This window comes from Chenopodium quinoa, unplaced genomic scaffold (genome assembly GCF_001683475.1).
Source record: "Chenopodium quinoa cultivar QQ74 unplaced genomic scaffold, ASM168347v1, whole genome shotgun sequence".
Taxonomy (NCBI): domain Eukaryota; kingdom Viridiplantae; phylum Streptophyta; class Magnoliopsida; order Caryophyllales; family Amaranthaceae; genus Chenopodium; species Chenopodium quinoa.
In genome coordinates this window covers 2552214-2571523 of record NW_018744466.1, presented here as the reverse complement: position 1 = coordinate 2571523, position 19310 = coordinate 2552214, and positions in this window count along the sequence as shown.

The window sequence follows — 19310 nt, the reverse complement described above, 5'->3', positions numbered from 1 at the left end:
TTTAGTCAAAGGATCGGCTACATTATCATCCGTGCCGATCTTACAAATTCTGATTTCACCTTCGGATTTCCATTCCTTTATCATGTGAAATCGCCTTTGCACGTGTTTGACCTTCTGGTGTTCTCTCGGCTCCCTGGCCTGAGCGATAGCTGCATTATTATCACAATAGAGGTCTATCGGCCCCTTGATTGAGGGTACAACACCAAGTTCGCTAATGAACTTGCGAATCCAAACAGCTTCCTTGGCAGCTTCTGAAGCGGCCAAGTACTCGGCTTCAGTTGTAGAGTCTACAGTGGTGCTCTGCTTGGCACTCTTCCAGCTAAACGCTCCTCCATTCAGACAGAATATGTACCCCGACTGTGACTTGAAGTCGTCTCTGTCAGTCTGGAAGCTAGCGTCGGTGTAACCTTCAACAACCAGTTCTTTGTGGCCTCCATACACTAGGAATTTATCCTTGTTCCTTTTCATGTACTTAAGGATGTTCTTGGCCGCAGTCCAATGCGCCTCTCCTGGGTTCAATTGGTATCGACTCGTTGCACTCAGGGCATACGATACATCTGGCCTTGTACATATCATGGCATACATGATCGATCCGATTAGCGAAGCATATGGGATATGATTCATTCTTTCTCGCTCAATAGGTGTCTGGGGACACTGTTTCTTGCTGAGAGTTATGCCATGGGACATGGGTAAATGCCCTCTTTTGGCATTTTCCATGTTGAATCGAGCCAATACCTTATCAATGTAAGTACTCTGGCTTAATCCAATCATCCTCTTAGATCTATCCCTGTAGATCTTGATGCCCAATATGTACTGTGCCTATCCTAAGTCCTTCATTGAAAAGCACTTTCCCAACCAGCCCTTTACGGACTCCAACAATTTTGTGCTGTTTCCAATGAGCAGTATGTCATCGACATACAGGACTAGGAATGCAATATCACTCCCACTGACCTTCTTGTATACACAAGACTCATCTGGATTCTTGATAAAACCAAACTTGCTGATGGCTTCATCAAATCGCAGATTCCAACTCCTGCTGGCTTGCTTTAGTCCATAAATGGACTTCTTCAGCTTGCAAACCTTTCCAGCGTTGCCTGGATCGACAAAACCTTCTGGCTGTGTCATGTACACAGTTTCTTCCAAAATCCCATTAAGGAAGGCGGTTTTGACATCCATTTTCCATATTTCGTAATCGTAATATGCAGCAATCGCTAGGATGATCCGGACGGATTTTATCATTGCAACTGGTGAAAAAGTTTCGTCATAGTCAATCCCGTGGACTTGTCTATAACCTTTTGCCACCAGTCTAGCTTTGTATATTGATACATTTCCATCCTTGTCTGTCTTCACTTTGAAGATCCATTTGCAACCAATGGGTGTATAACCCTCGGGCAAATTCACCAAGTCAGACTTGATTTTCAGACATGGAGTCCATCTCGGATTTCATGGCCTCTTGCCATTTTGCAAAGTTGGGGCTCGTCATAGCTTGCTTGTATGTCGCCGAATCATCACCATCCATAACTAGGATGTCCTGATCATCGGTTAAGACGATACCAAGGTATCTGTCTGGTTGAGATCTTTGCCGTTGCGACCTACGTAGGGTAATCGGTTGAGCATTTTCATTGTCTGTTTGATTCTGACCAATCTTCTTAGATGCTTCCAAAGTATCTAGATTATCAGTTTTGTCAGGTTGACATTGTTACTCGTCCTCTCCAACTTCGTCGAGTTTGATTTTCCTCCCACTTGTCATTTTGGAAAGGTGATCCTTCTCCAAAAAGACACCATCACGAGCAACAAATACTTTGTTCTCGAATTTATTGTAGAAGTAATACCCTTTGGTTTCTTTTGGATATCCCACAAAGAAACACTTATCCGATTTGGGGTGAAGTTTGTCCGAAATTAATCGCTTGACATATGCTTCACATCCCCAACTCTTGAGAAAAGACAACTTAGGAGGTTTTTTTAGTCTACAATTCATATGGAGTCTTTTCAATTGCTTTTGACGGAGCTCTATTCAATGTTAGTGCTGCAGTTTGTAGTGCATGTCCCCAGAAAGAGATAGGGAGTTCACTAAGACCCATCATTGATCGAACCATGTCTAACAAGGTCCGATTCCTCCATTCGGACACTCCGTTCCATTGAGGAGTTCCGGGAGGTGTCAAATCTGAAAGAATGCCATTTTCTTTCAAGTGATCATCGAATTCATGGCTCAAATATTCGCCACCTCGATCCGATCGAAGTGCTTTAATTTTCTTGCCAAGTTGATTTTCAAATTCTTTCTGAAATTCTTTGAATTTCTCAAAGGATTCAGATTTATTCGACATTAAGTAGACATAGCCATATCTACTATAATCGTCGGTGAAAGTGATGAAATATCGGTAACCTTGCCTTGCGGGTGTGCTCATAGGTCCACATACATCCGTGTGTATTAGACCTAATAAGTCACTTGCCCTTTCTCCTAACTTGGAGAATGGCTGTTTTATCATCTTGCCTAATTAGCATCCTTCACAATTTTCAAACGACTCTAAGTCGAATGAGTCAAGAACACCTTCTTGAAGAAGTTTCTTGATGCGTTTGATGTTAATATGGCCAAGACGACAATGCCACAAGTAGGTTTGATTCGACTTGATGGTCTTAGCTAATGGTATCAACTTTTGTCTAATCATATGTAAAACATGCAATTTAATTGAATATAAATTTGTAAGAAAAACTTGAAACAACTATTGTCAAAGTCTTACATTTGAAATTCCTAGGTGGCCTTGATGAGCATGCATTCCCTCTTGTAGTGGCCTTGCATGCCACAATGGAAGCATCTCATCTTTTCCTTGACCTTCTTGAACTCCTTCTTCTTATCTCTCAAGGGCCTTTTGGTCATTCCATAGGCGGTGGCTTGGCTAAGAAGTTGCACCACCTCCTTAAGGGAGTGTGTCTCCTTTCCCGCAGCGATATGCACTCTAAGTGCATCATAGCCCGAGTGGAGTGAAGCAAGCAAGATATGCCCCGCCATCTCATCTTCCAATGGAATTCCGAGAAGCTGCATGTGTTTGAAGAGCCTAGTCATACCAAGCACATGAGGTCGGAGGGGCATGCCGGGTCTCAATTTAGCATTGTAGACCTTGGTCCAAAGCCGTCGCCTTTCCTTAGCAAGACATCCCACGTTTGGTGGCTTTATCCTCATGTTTGAGAGTGACCTACAAGTCAAACACGAGTCCATCAAAGTTGCCATTGTCACTCTTGGTGACTCTTACATTGACAACGTCCTCAAGGGCTTTGAGGAACATGTCCGGAAGGTAGGAGGAAAGAGTTTCCTTCCAATCTTCCGGGATGGAATTTTCCATGAGTCGTGAGACCCTTTTGCAATTGGAAGACCATTCTTCATGAGCCTCGTCGGTCATGATCCCTTTGGCAAAGAATCTTGGAATGGGAGTATCAAGAGTATACTCCAAGGAACAATTCCGGAGAGTTCTCCTGAGTTCCTCCTCCCATTCCTTAAAGTTGACCAAGTTTAAGGGAAAGGCCAACTTTTCGGGGAGTTCCGGGCACATTTGGTTGTTGTTTGAGTTACTTGCAGACATGATTCTACAATTGAAAGAATTTGAAGTGAAAAACCATTCATACATCAATAAGTTTAAATTTAAAGCGTTCATGCACATATTCAAACTTATTGAGCATTTTATCCACGCATTTTTAAGAATGTCCCTTATGGGCGAGAATAAAATGATTCCGAGATCCCAAAGATCAAGAAATGGTTAAGCATGCTTTGGCTTGTCTTAACCATTAAATATCTTAAGGTAAGCAATCCAATTGCTAATAGCTCCAAGCTACTCTCGGTTTGATAAAATGTCGCATCTAATACATTCTTGACATTTTTATCTCTTTTGCCACGACATTTAAGGACTGCTTACTGATATCGTTGAGCTTAACCAAGACAACTTGTATACCTAGTATACCTTACGTTCCTAGGGAAGTAGTGATGCCTCGCTTTGGCGTAATCCATCACATACGCGCATTAGTTCGGTAAGTGTTGTTCTTGGAACGACAAATTTTAGCTCAATATTATTAAGGGACCTAGGGTTTCTATGTTGGTTGATTTAAGTGAACTTAACTAATCGTCGCAACATAATAGAAATCCTAGACATGCATCTAGCAATCATATATAATAACAATATATATAAGGCATAAAATAAATGCATTTGACAACTAGCATGACCCCTTGAAATCTTCAATTTCCATGGGTCTTCATCTTGGCTCGTCTTCGTCGAAACGCCGTCTTGAGACATCTTGGCCAAAATGAAATAAAAGAAGCTAGCTAGAACGACTAAGATTAATCTAATAGTACAAAAATACTTAACGGTTCGCAGACCGTATTTAGATTTAAAAAAATACATAACGGAACGCAATCCGTATTTTCTATCCTAGTCGGGCCCCACTAGTTGCCTTTTTCAAAGAACCTGTTTTGAAAACAATCTTCCATTCACCCATTCACTATTTGTGAATGGCCCATGCAATTTTACGAAATACATAATTAAACACGCAAAACTAGTAACTAACTTAGGTCGTTAATCCAATTAACGCGCCTAATTAAAACTAGTCAAAGTGATTTAATCCATTATTTCTAAACGCGAAATGCTTACGCACTTAATTAAGTTCCCACTAAATTCTGCATCCGTACTTAATTAATCCGATTAATTAAGTCGACATAACCCATAATTTGTCAAAATTTTGCAAAATCGAAAATCGAGGTTTTTAGCCTCGTTAAAATAATTAATTAAAATTATTAACACGAAAAATTCGCAAAATCATAGCTCAAGTACTTAGCAAAAAGGGCATCATCTTATGATGCATGGCGCACCATGGCTGCTAGGCAGCCCATGGCCCTTGCGCCATGGTGCGTGGTGCTGGCAGCTAGCAAGTGTGCCTAGCACAGCCGGCCTTGCTAGCTAGCACCAGCAGCATGCTACACATGCTAGCAGCTTGCTGGCGCAGGCAGCAGTGGGCTGGCTGGCTGGGGCTTGCTGCCTCGTTGCCCTGCAGCAGCACAAGCGCACCAGCAGCCTAAGGCCCATGCGCCAGCACACGCACCACACAACAAACCCCTCCTCGCCACACAGCCACGCACCAAACGATGCTCAGCCATATGCGCACCACAGGCAGCCTACATGTGGGCTGCTAAGCAGCCCGGCTAGCCTTGGTGACGCTTGCGGTTTTGCATCGTTTTGCGTGCATTTTACTCAGAATTTTAATTCCGATTTGTGTGTGATAATAATCAATTCTAAATTACATTTTAGAATTAATTTTTGAGGGAAAATAAAATAAAATAAAATTAAGTCTAACTTAAAAAAATTTATTTTATTGGTGCACAAGCCTAAATTTATCCAAAATTTCAATTTTGAACAAAATTAGGTCAAACTTTATGCTTCAAATAAAATGAGCTATGTCCAAAATTAATCATGCCAATATGCAATTAATAATGGATTTGACAAAAGGGAGTTGGAAAAATAAATTAACCATCCAATGATAAAAATTTTCCAACTTGCATACTTGTGTAAAATACCAAGATTACATCTTCCAATACGAAGATTAATCAAATTTTACTCACAAGTAATTGAACTTAATGGATTTTAATCAACCAAAACATGAAAAAATCCAAACTTTGTTCAACATGGAATTTAGGGTTAGGGTTCCAATCATTTAAACCTTTAAAGATTAGAACTTTAACATTATTTGGGAACTTAAAATACGAAATCACAACAAGTTTTCACACCTTATTGCAATTTATTTGCAAAATTTGTGAAAAACAAGTTTATGTGATAAATTGGTATATCAACTTAAGCACTAATAAACACTCCATTATTATGCTCAAGGATATTTTAAAACCAGTAGATTAGTGATGCAAATGTGCATTTAATCTAACCTTGTAATGCTTGCATTAATCAAGGCTTAAAAAGAATTAAAATTTTCGTTGAAAAACGAAAAACCCCAGAAAAATTAGGTTTCTGGTTCAAATTTGGCTTCTGGACAATCCTTATAGGGATGAAACAGTTCCAGAATGTCGATTCCACCCAAAAATCACTATTTTTGAGCCAAAATCTAGGTTCGACAGCCAAATCGAAAATAAAATCGAGTTTTAAAAAATTAATTAAAACGAGCATCTAATCTAATTAGATGAACATGAACCAGAAAATTAAATTCTTTTAAAACACCTTAATTAAACAATAATTGCAAAACTTAAAAGGAGCGTGGCTCCGATACCGCTGTAGGGTTTCGTAGTGACCCGGCACTACGCGGAAGGAAACCCACCAAGACCCGCCCCTTAATTAAAGCAATTAAACAAGCATAATAAACTTAATCAAACAAGATTAAGAACAAGAATTATACCTTTGACGCGTGCTTCGCTCCCAAAGAGCTCTTACTTCAAAATCCCGAAAAGACGAGATCTACGACAGATCGTACCCTCGACCCGACCCAAGCGTCCTAAGTCTTGAAGGTTAGTTAAGACCCGGAAAAAAATAACTATGAGTTTTTACGAATCAAAGGTTTACTCTTTTCTTAGAGTTGCCTTTTTAATTCCACTCAAGGTTGTATCAATTCCCAATACCAAGCTTGGTATTTATAAGGAAATGATCCCTTGATTTTCATTCCCCAACCAATGTGGGAGAATGTTTTATTTGCTAATTAATTTATTTCTAAAATAAATCAATAAATAAATGCAATCACAATCCCACGCATCATCGCTGCTCGCATTGCCCAGCATGCGTGCTGCTAGCGAGCCATGCATGCTGGCCTCTCGCTACGCACCACACTCCCACATCATGCGCGCCATGCATCTCTCTCGCACGCAATGCCTAGCATGCATGCTGCTAGCGAGCCACGCATGCTTGGCTTGCCGTTGCTAGCTCGCTAGCCCCTCGCACACACTCTCGCACAGCCACACGCATCAGTTTCGGCCATGCACCGTGCACCATGCACGCACATGCCTCGCCCAAGCACCACGCATGCGCCAGTGCCTAGCACTAGCTGTGCTTGGTGCGTGTGGTTCTGCCATGCGCCCAGCAGTATGCTAGGGCTGCTACGGCACCAGGCCATCCTAGGGCACGCATGGTGCGCCTAGTGATGCTGCCTGGGCTACGATGGTGCCCAGCCATCCTAGGCCACGCATGGTGCGCCAAGTGATGCGCATAGGCTTGCGATGGGCTGCTATGGCGTCCAGCCATCCTAGGCCACGCATGGTGCGCCTAGTGATGCTGCTGGCTTGCAATGGCGCCCATCATCATGCTAGGGCTGCGATAGCGCCTAGGCATGATGCCAGGGCTGTGTTGGCGCGCCTGGTGCTAGCGATAGCCAGCCATGGTGCCTAGCCATCACGCTAGGGCTGCGACAGCGCCTAGGCATGATGCTAGGGCTGCTATGACGCGCCTAGTGCCTATGATGAGCTAACTTAGCTTAGCTATGGCTACGCTCATACTTGTCGATTGTGATTTTGTGACGCTCGGTCTCGACGCCCTAGGCTCGATGTCCGACGTTTGTATTCGTAAAACTCTGTCGACTCATTAAATCCTTTCGGATTAATTTATCGTCTCGGATCGACGATTCGATTAGGTTCGACCCGAAGGGTTCAGTTAAGATTAAGCTGTAATATCAATTGTACCTCGATATTACTGATCGGAAGCGGCCTCCACCTAGGCATTCCGATCACTTGACCTTACTGAAGACTTAGCTCTGTAATAATTCTGAACCCTCTATCGGAAGAATACATTTGTTGGAAGGACACCATTCCTTTTAGGCATCCCACTCCGTATCCAAAACAAAAGGAGGGGGAAAGACCTCTAATTGATTGGAGTAAATTCCGTCCCCCAAGGGAGAATCAGAGAAAGCCCGTCTGACATGTACGACCGGATAACAGCAAAAAGAGTTATGCCGATGCTTGGTATTTCCTTGAGCACAAGCGTAACACCCAACTGTCTGACACGACTTCAACGTCGACAATGCCAGACAGTTTCAAGAATACCTCGATAAGGTATTCCCAATTTGCTCAAGAGCACCTGTCAGGTGGCTAGTCCGTCTGTACAGGTCCTCAGATGATAGGTTCGGTCCCGTATGTGCCTCAAAAACCATACTGGTCGTTTGCTCAGAACTACCAGCAACCTGCCCTTTTCGGAGGTCAGGCGGTATATCAAGTCCAGCCACTGGACTGGCAGCTACGTCTTCTCAAACTTGGAGAACAACCGTCTATGTTCTCTAAGGAAATAACCGAGGCGGCACAACCGACCAAGGTTAAGAATCTGTTGGTTGGTGCCTATGATGTACTTTCGGGGGTTGGATGATGCCACATGATGTAGGTGCTTCCCAGCTACCCTGAACGGAATTGCCCAACAGTGGTTCGGCAATCTGCCGGTTGGGTGCATCAACAACTTCAGGACGCTTGCGTTCCTGTTTGCCTCTAACTTCTCCATAAACATACCCGCTAAGAAGACAAGCCTTGACTTGGGCGCAGTACAACAAAGAGATAGGGAGGGGCTTCGTTCTTACGTCAGGCGGTTTAATCTGGTGAGAATCCAGATTCAAGGGCTGTCTGACGATGTTGCATATACAGACTTCTTAAAGGATCTGAAAGACGGGTCAACTTTCAAGTTTGACCTCGTCTAGAAGAGAATCTCCACTCTTCAAGAAACGCTGATGGAGGCAGAAGCTTATATACAAGCAACTGAGCTCTGCTCCACCAGCAAGCAGTCGGACTCAAGGAAGTCTGACAAACAAAAAGGGAATCGGCAAGATCACCTGGCTCAAAAAGCAGAAGAGAGCAAAAAGAGAAAAGAACTTTGGGCGGTTGAGGACTTTGACCAGCCGTCGAAGAAGAAGAAGAAAAAGTTTTAAGCGTACATTCACAGATACGAGTTTAACAAAGACTGCTACACTATCCTCATGGAAATCAAAGACTGGGTGGTGCTAGAGAAACCAGCGGCGATGAAAGGTCTGACCAAAAACCAGAACAAGGACAAGTAATGCCACTTCCATGAGGACATTGGTCATGACACCAACGACTGCTATAGCCTCAAGCGGTTGTTGGACAGATTGGCTGATAAGTGGGTTTTGAAGTCCTACATCCTCAAGTCTAAGGTGACCCAGAAGGGGACCCCAGGCAGTCGTTAAAAAAGTCAACAAATGCTGATAGTGGTTCTAACACTGATTCGGACATAATCTGCACCATTGTAGGTGGCTTTGCCTTTGGGGGCCCAACTATTAGAGGCACCAAGGACCATGTTAGACAGATGGATGTCAAGGCCAGACGTCTACCGATACTTTCCCTGAGGTCGTCATCTCTGAGAAAGACCGAGGCGAAGTCCGCCGGTCGTATGACGACCCCATTTTCATTGAATGTAAGGTGGCCAACCAAAAGGTTGGTCGGATCCTTATTGATACAGGCCGGCCGTTCGTCTGACATTAACAGCTGGCATTATCTATCCAAGCTGAAGTACAAGCTAGGCATCATGCACAAGGTCACTCTCCCCTTGGTTGGTTTTGGGGGTGGAGTGGTGCACCAACTCGACCGGATTGATCTATCCATCCAACAAGGGGAGAGGGGCAAGGGCGCAATATGGTCGTCCCGTTCTTGGTCGTAAAGAAGCTGAACGCCTACAACCTCATTATAGGCCGCCCGACTCTGAACGAATCCAAGGCCGTCATTATTCCATCCCTCATGCTGCTGAAATTTGAGAAAGATGATGGTTCTGTTGGCTCCTTGAAAGGAGATTAGAAGACAACTCAAGAGTGCTATCTCTCAGACGTTAAGCCCACAATAGTTGGCTGGGAGGTGGAGCCAATAGACCTTGACGATGTCAAGGAACCTGAGTTTGCCCCACCAGCAGGCGGCAAGAAGAGAAAGGCCGACCACCTGGTGACTATCAAGAAAGAAAAACAATATCAATCACTGACCGGGGAACGGTCAGATGAACTCCGTCCCCAGACGGCTGGTGAACACATTGACATTGCTCTAAATGACACCCGTCTGGAGCGAACTGTTAAGGTGGGGACGGTTGCCTTTGAAAAGTTGGGGGTAGGCTTGCATAACCTACTGAAAGAATTCAAGGACATTTTTGCCTTTGAAGTGGAAGAGATGCCAAGCATCAGCCCGGATCTTGCTGTTTACAAATTCGCCGTTGATCCAAAGAAGAAGCCTGTTAGGCAAAAGGAAAGAAATCACGGCGAGGAAAGATTTCAGGCGAAAGCCGCCGAGGTTAAGAAGTAGTTAGACGCTGGGTTTATTCGGCAATGTTACTTCCCAAATTGGGTTGCGAATGTTGTTCTTGTGAAAAGTCGAATGGGACCTGGCGCATGTGTGTTGATTATAGTGATCTCAACAAGGCATGTCCTAAGGACAGTTATCCGCTTCCAAAGATCGACAGTCTTGTCGACTCTACAACCAAACATGCCTTGATGAGTTTAATGGATACCTATTCAGGCTTTCATCAGATACCCCTAGGGAAGAAAGATCAAGAGAAGACGAGATTCGTCACTGTTCAGGGGTTATTCTGTTATACTGTGATGCCATTTGGCTTGAAGAATGCGCCTGCTACTTTCCAACGAATGATTAATACGGTCTTTATTAATCAAATCGGAAGAAATGTAGAGGCATACATTGATGATATAATAGTCAAATCCAAGCTACAGATGGATCATCTTGCTAACCTCCATGTCTTTGGTGTTGAGTTTGGGAAGTTTCTCGGATTTTTGATTGATCAAAGGGGGATAGAGGAAAATCCACAGAAGATACAGGAGGTCATTAAAATGAATTCACCCCACACTGTTGTTGGGTTTCGAGATGTTCAACACTACGCGAAAGGAAACCTGCCCAAAATCCGCACACAAATTAAAGTAACTAAGCATGTATTAAAACCTTAATCACATGATTAACAAGAAGAGAAAGAAAGAATCATTACCCTTGTAGCGTGTTTCGCTTAACCTCGAGCTCGGACTTGAAAGCTTCAAGTTCCGCAAGTGCGAGAACCTCCGACGACTCACACCCTCGCTACCGAACTGCACCGGTCCCTACCCCGAAGCTTAGTTGGGGCTAGACCAAAAATAACTTAGTGTTATTAGAACAAAGGCTTTCTCATCTTGGAGATCCCTTAAAGTTCACCGACTCAAGTGTCTTTCCCAAATGCCAAATGATTGGTATTTATAGGGAATAGAGCCCCTTGAAATCCAATCATCTTTCAATGTGGGATAGTTGGTAAAATAGCAAAAATAGAAGTTAATTTAATTCCAAATTAAATTAAATAGCCATGAAACAATAAATCAAATGCCAAGTGTCATCATACAAAGAGGGAGTAGGTTAGAGGACCACCTTGGCCTTGGAGAGCAAGGCAAGGCTTGCCTTCCCCACCTACTCGGTCAGCCCGGGCAGCTGCCCGACTTTGGGCAAGCCTTGCTGGTAGCCTTGCGCCCCAAGGCTAGGCGTGCTGGCTAATGGCCGCAAGCTTACGGATGCCACCGAAAGCCTACGCACACACGCAGGCCAGCAGCAGCACCCGCAAGCGAGCAGCAGCAACAGAGCAGGCCCAGCAGCACCCCTCGCAAGCACGGCTTGCTTGTTGGCCTTCTGGGCAGCCCGCCTAGGGGTGTGCCGTGGCGCGCAGTCCTACGAGCCATCCTAGCCAGCCCCACACGCCACGGGCAGCCTAGCTGGGCCTTGTGGGGTGCGATAGCTTGGCGCCTTGATGCATGCGGCCCCCTAGCCACTTGCCTATGATCCGAGGTGTGGCTAGGGCTCGTGCTATCCTCGTAAGTTTAGCACGATATATTATTTGATTATTTTTCTCGTCTTCGTCGACTCCTAAAATCGACTCGACGCACGGCGCTCGGTTTCGACGCTCTAAGCTCGTAATCCGACGTCTTTGTTCATAAAACTCTATTGACTCATTTAATCCTTCAGATTAATTCGTCGTTGGGTTTGGTTACACGATTGAGTGTGACCTGAAGGGTTTAGTCAAAATTAAGCTGTAATATTAATTATTCATTAATATTACTGATCGGAAGCGGCCTCCAGCTAGGCATTCCGATCACTTGACCTCACTGAATAATTAGTTTTCTAATTAATTTCGAACCCTCTATCAGAATAATACACTTGTTCGAAGGACACCATTCCTTTCAATCTCCCACTTGTCCTTCCGGATAAGTGTGCTGATTATGTATATCTTGTTTCCTATGTCACTTAACGTCTATTCGTGAACTATAAGGTAAGATTTTTCGTCATCCTTATTACGCCCAGAAGTGTTTCTCGTTTTCCGAGTTTGACTGTCAATAAGCAGTTGAGTTCTAAAATCCATCTGAGCACGGCTATGCATTTTCATAGTCTCGCTCTTCGAGAGGCCTTGTAAACAACATAGACATGTTCCCTACTGTTAATAGGGGGACATTTCCAGTCTTGCATTGTCAGCTTCCCTTACTAAGAGGCCTTAGCCACCCAACTATTGCCTTTATAATCCCCTTGTACGACAGACGTTTGACAACATCAAAGCGGACTAGTACTCAAATAAGAGAACTAACAATACTCATGGTCGAGGAAAGAGGTTTTGATAGCCATAATGAGTAATATACTTATGACGATTGTTAAATCTCTTAAAGTATTCTCATAGGTCGATCCGGTATAGTTCCAAACTGATACCTATGCACATGATTTATGACAATTTTGTCCTTGTAGCACAAGAAATGGTGCTATAAATCATACTACACACTAATCTCATGCGGTCATTAGTCGTCCAACTGTCAAATGACCTCAATTAGGGATAATTTCGATATGATATTCAATGTTCACTTAATAGGTGTTTCTTTATCCAAGACATGGTCTTGATACCCTATTTTGAATTACGTCAAATCGACGGACTCATTATTAAATTTTAAACCACAATAAAAAATAGTTTTGTGGAATAATTAGTAAATTTTATTCCACTATGAAACTTTCAAACGTTTAATCTTATGATAAATGGTTTTCCCAAATGTTTTAAGAGTAATAATTTAACAAAACATTTATAGAAATCACACCCATATCTAATATGCTTGATTCCTTTTATGCAATTGTGAATTTTGTGGTTCACTTATTGCATAGGTTTAGTTATGATTACTTTGCAAAACTTAGCATCTTCGTTATCAAAAACTCTCATAATAAAATGATAAGATTTGAGAGTTTTATGGATTTTATGCGATTTAGGATTTATTGTCCAAGTGATGGCTCCCACTCATTTTCATGATTTGAGATGTCCAACTTGACAACCTACAATCATCAAAGTTCAATAACAAACTATCCATTGAACAACTTCCTTGTTATTGCCTTTAAGGCAACAATGTTCTCAACATATATTTTAGTAGAGTTCCTAACGATGCTTTGCTTAGTCCAACCGGTTCACAATGATTTGGGATACCCTAACCATTGGTGATCATGGAAATTTACCTTAAATTTCCACACATTGCACATGGATGCTAGTCCATGTTACCATTCTTAAGCCACGATGCATCCAAGCTCGTGCTTATAAATGACTTTCTTGTTAATGATCTGATCCCTGCTAAGGTTGTGCTCGCAACATCAATACTCAAATTATATTTGTTTCCATGCATCAAGAACTCATCCTTTATACTTAACCAAGTACTTTGGATGTTTTTTTATCATAATATAACAATCCATTGCTTAGATTCAAGTCGATTGGTATTTTATACTGGTCATGCTCTAAGCATGCAGGTCATGTGACGATTCCATATTGTAGCATACATGATGGATTCAATTGCTGAAATATTCCCAATTTCATTCCATTTATGTGACTTTTAGCTCATCTAGTTTCACTGAGTCTAGCTAAACTGTTTGTTATATGATACAGATGAAAGTCTCTACTAGAGTCTTTCTTGTTTGACTTAGTATTTGCCTAGCTTGTACTTAGTTCAAAAACATTTGCTTAGTTTTATACATATGGGTCGAAAGCCTTTTCAGGTCCTTCATGTTTAACACGGTAAATTCCTTTACTCGTTCAAACATTTTATTAAGTCTATCCAATAGATCTTAATTCCCACTATGTACTAAGTATCGCCTTAAGCTTCGTTCATCATTGAAAAATTCTTTTAAATCTAAGCATTTAGTATTTGATAGTTATTTTACAATAGAGTTCATTAACTTCTTATTGGACCTTACAAAATTTACTTTTGCTCCCACTAATGAATTTCCATGTTTCTCAACAAGCCAAACCTTATATTAACTTTATGAGAAAACCCATTCCAATTCCTACATGCTTCCCTCAATCCACCAATGGATTTCTTGAGCTTGCTTTCAAATCTAACATTATTTAGATTTACAAAACCCTTAGACTATATCCATAGTCTCTTCCAAAATCCCATTTTTAGGAAAGCGGTTTCGATATCTATTTTGTCATGTTTCATATGCGCAATTTTGCTAGAATAATCACGAAAAGACTTAAGCATTCCGATTAGTGAATATGTTTTATTAAAATCAACGCCGTGAATTTAATTGTAATCTTTTCAACCAATCTAGCTATGTATGCATATACATTTCCATATTTGTTAGTTTTCTCCTTGAAAACTTATTTGCAATTAATGAGTCTTTACTCTTCATGCAAATTTATCAAGTTTCAAACATGATTCTATTTCGGATTTTTATGGCCTCTATCCATTATTCGGAATTTGGATTTTTCGTAGCTTATTTACAAGACACTATTCCCTAACCATCCAATAGTAAATAGTATGCATGTAAGTCTTAGGTTTACTTCTAAATTAATAGAAATTTATAGGATTCAATCCAAGCCTTTGGTGAATTCTATACCTATATGGGGTAATTGCATCAAACACTGAGTTTCAAGGTACTTTTAAAGCCCTTTGATTATATTGATCTTACTCCAATACTTCTAAAGTTTTGTGAGTAATGAATTCTCTCTTAAGGCACTTGTAAAGTCCTTTGAGTATTCTTGATCAATCATTCTCATGAAACCCTTCTAAAGTCTTCCGAGATTCTCAGTTCTAGTTTGTTGCTAATCTCGATGGTCATCGAATTCATTATCCTCCCACTTGTCGTTTTGGAAACGTGTTACTTTCCAGAAAGACATCGCTTAGAGCAACAAATACTATGTTCTTAATCAGGTTGTGGAGGTAATGCCCGTAGTCTCATTTGAATGCTTACAAAGAGATATGTATATGTCTTTGGGTATAAGTTTGTTGTGAACAAACAGTTAGCTCCCACTTGAGCTATCTTAGCCCTTGTTGAGCCACTTAGCTCCCATTGAGCCAATGAGCTCCCACTGAGGCTAAGGGCCCTAAACATATACTTGAAAAGACACTAGAAACTATTTCTATCCATAACTGAATATGGTATCCTTTCTTAGCTTCGACAATTTTTGTTTAGTGTAACACTAGTCATTTGTGCAAATCTTTAAGAACTTTATAGGAAGGGATGTGATCCATCATCATTCGAGTTATTTCCAAATGGCATCAAGGTAACCGCCAAGACATACTATATTCTGTGTGGAGCTAATTATGAAATTCCAATTTCATAACCTTGATATGATCACTCTTGGCTCAAGCAAACATCACTCGTTCTAATATAGACGTTTTGATATCTTGCCAAGTCGATTCTATACTTCACTGAACTTTTGAGCTACTCAAGATCCTGTTTGTTCACATTTGATGAATATAGTCATATTCATACAAATTACTTGTGAAACGTTGAAGTAATGGAATCCTCTTTAGCTTTCGGAGTCAATTGTTTATACCAAGCACAATGGCTCCTTTCTTTGTCGATTTCAACAAGTAAGACTTGCTTGCCTTAGAACAATTCCGAATCGATCAACTATCAAGAGTCCATCTAATAGAGCCTTGAGTACGTTCTTGTCGATGTGACATTGCTAAAGATGTTAGGAACACAAATCATGTCCATGACTTGGACCTTGTGAGTTTTCATGTTAGAAAAATGTTTGTTAATCAAGCATTCTTGACTCATGGCTTAGACAACCATGGAATTCAAATAAAACCAACAACTATTGCTCTTTTACTTTGAATGTGAGTCTTTCCGTGTGTAAACGGATCGTTTGCTGATTATGGAACACAATAGCCATTTATTTCTTCCAGTCTTAGCTTTAAAAGGTCTTTAAGCAAAGCATATGACCTTACAACTGATGTAGCACTACTTGCTTCATTCCAAGCTTGTAAGTCAATAACTTAGATTAATTTCAATGATTTGAGGTTACTTTAAAAGTGAAACACTCAAGCAGTATTTGATACTTGTCAAGATAATGAGTTGCTAAGTTTAACTATGATAACATGAACTCTTAGGTAGAATTGGAATCTCGTATTCCTTTCTAATTTTCCTTGTTTCCTATATTTCTTATCATACATCATCTCATAACTTTTAAGAACCATTTCTTTAAGTGTTTTGATTTTTATACTTTGTTAGGCATAATTGAGCATCTAATGCTGACAAGACCTAAATCGGTCGCACAATCTAGGCTAAGTCAAACACATTTATAACAAACACCTCACTCAAACAAGTACAATGGCAAGCAAGGGTTCGGTCCACGGAGAACGAGAATCAATCGCTAAATAATCTTAACGCTCAAGCTAAATCGAAATCAAGGTGTAAAATGGTGATTAACTAACAAATTACAACCAAGGATTGAATTCAAGGGATTAAAACACTAGGGGAATGGGATTCACTCAACCAATATCAATTAGGCAAATAGGGAGGAACAAGGATATTGGAATAGCAAAGACCACATGCAAGACCAACTTTAAACGATATGAAAGCAACTCAAGTCACTAAGCTTAGATCCCTCATTAACTTAGCAACAAAAGATACATAATCATATTGTAATAGGTAATGAAACATTCAACTCACATTTCCATGTCAAACCAAACATTTCATGCCATCAAGTTCAATAATCTAGGTTAATTACTCCTATCATGAAGAACTAACAAGCAATCCCATATAATCCATTTTAATCACAATCCATCATCAAAATCACTCCCAAACTCATATAATCACCATTGGGTTAGGCTTCACCCAACCCTAGCTAAGGAACTAATCACACATCATATTGAAAAGCACAAAATCAAAATCTAGGGTTCTATCTTGCTCAACAATCATCAAAGAGAAATTCACCAAAAATAGTGCTAAACATTCAACTAAACATATATAGGGACTAAGAGATTCAAATAACCATGCAAAATAAAACAAACAAGAGATTAAGAGTAAAGAGAGATAAGAAGTGTTACTAAATGAGAAACTTCAATAATCTTGATTGCAATGCTTTTCAAACTTGGAATATTCTTCAAATCAATTACAAAGTGTTTAAATTTGATTAGGAACTAAACAAAATCTAAGAAAAATGTTTAAACCCTAAAGCACTATTACTAAGCCTTTCTCTCTCTACTTACTTCCTCATAAATGAGGCAATCAATCTATTTATATTAGTCCAAAACAAAAGGGGCGGAGAGAACAAGAACTGCTCTGAAACAGATCGGCACGGACGTGCCAAACACTGCATGGCCGTGCAGCATGGTCAGAAGAGCTGGAAACTAGAGCAGGGGCCTGGCACGGACGTGCCACATGCAGCACGAACGTGTCACATACGGAACGGACGTGCCATTGTGTGGCATGGACGTGCAGCTAAGGTAGAAAATTCGACGTGCTCAGCAGCTAGCTTGCATGGGCGTGCCACCATCATGCATGGCCGTGCAGCTTCCAGCATGGGCGTGCCAATTTCTGCACGTCCGTGCAGACTTCACAAAAGGTTTTGCCAATCTTCAAACTTCCTTGCACTACCGTGCCAAGCATTGCACGACCGAGCAGGGCCCCAGGAGGTCTTCAAATGAAATTCAAGCCTAGCCAAAGATACCTCAAGGCCATGGCTTCTTACCCAACCATCGGGATGTCTCGTAAGGGTCCAAGCATTACCTGAAAGTGCATCAAAACACTAATAAAACCCTTGAAGCATGACAAATATGAAGAAAGTGCGGAAACAGAGCGATAAGTGAGCAAAATAGCTAGAATATGGCAATAAGTGAGCGCTAAATCACCCTAAAACCACGCACTAAAGTACGTTGTCAATTTTTTGCTAAGCCTTGAGCAAAGCATAGACAGTAGAGATAAGGCAAGAACTACAAAGACTACATAACATGGCAAGGCATTAGAATCACATCAAATTTCAAAAACGGGAAGAATACTCGATTCGGACTCACAAGAATAGATAAACGCCAAAGAATACTAGCCCTTTTCTCAAATAAACGAAGGAAAACACGACCCATGGTTGAAAGAAACAAATCTAAACCAAGCATAGAGAACTAGTGATTCATTCTCCACCCTTGCCCCATCTAAAACGGTCCGCGTCCTCCCCACTAGTATCAAATCACCCCTTTAGCTAGCTCCTTATGATTCCACGAAGGAATCGGAAAAAGATTCAAATATTTTGAGGAAATAACGAAGATATCCCGACATCTCAATTATGCATGATCTTTCTATAGGGTTGAAATTCATCTCCCTCCACCGATCTATTGACCACACACCTCTAAATTCCAAGGGTCTTTCAAAGGTTGAAATGAGTTGGCAAAGGGTAAAGGTAGGAGAATTCAATTTAAAACATTGGAGGCATATCCTAAGTGAAGCAAAAGAGTCGTCACCCTCAAAACAAAACTCAAGAAACGCACCAAATCTCAATTCACTAACCTTGAATATGTCACACTACCATTTTTTTTGGTTGTGAAACTTTATTTGATGTCCTTGACTTTTTAAACTTTGGACGACCTTTTTTTTTTTCAAAGAAATACAAATCGACATTCACATTGCAATCTTTATTTTCTTTTCTTTTTCAAAGCTTTCTTACATTGCATTTTCACATTCAAATTCAGCTCTCAACTTTTTGCTAGTTCCAAATCATCAAAACACAATTCTTGCTTATAGGTAATTCGCTCAAACAACAGCCTCACGAGCCAAACGCTTCACTAACTAAAGGGTCGGTAAAACTTTGGCCATTGGGGTTGTAATGTGGGTAGACAAGAATGAGAAATATAAGGCTCAAATTGGCTAGCAAGTAGGTTGATGCAAAATAGAAAATCAATTTGTAACTAAATAAAAGAAGTAAAAGGAAGATGAGAAAATGCCCTTTTCCTCATCTAAAGGTGTTAAGTCACGGTCTTGGGGGCTAAAAGTCAACACAAAGATCAATACATGCATAATCAAGGATCCAAAAGTGCCACACAACAAGAATGATGAAGGCTAAAACAATTAAATCCTCACAAGGGATGAAGAAAGTTAAGCAATTACC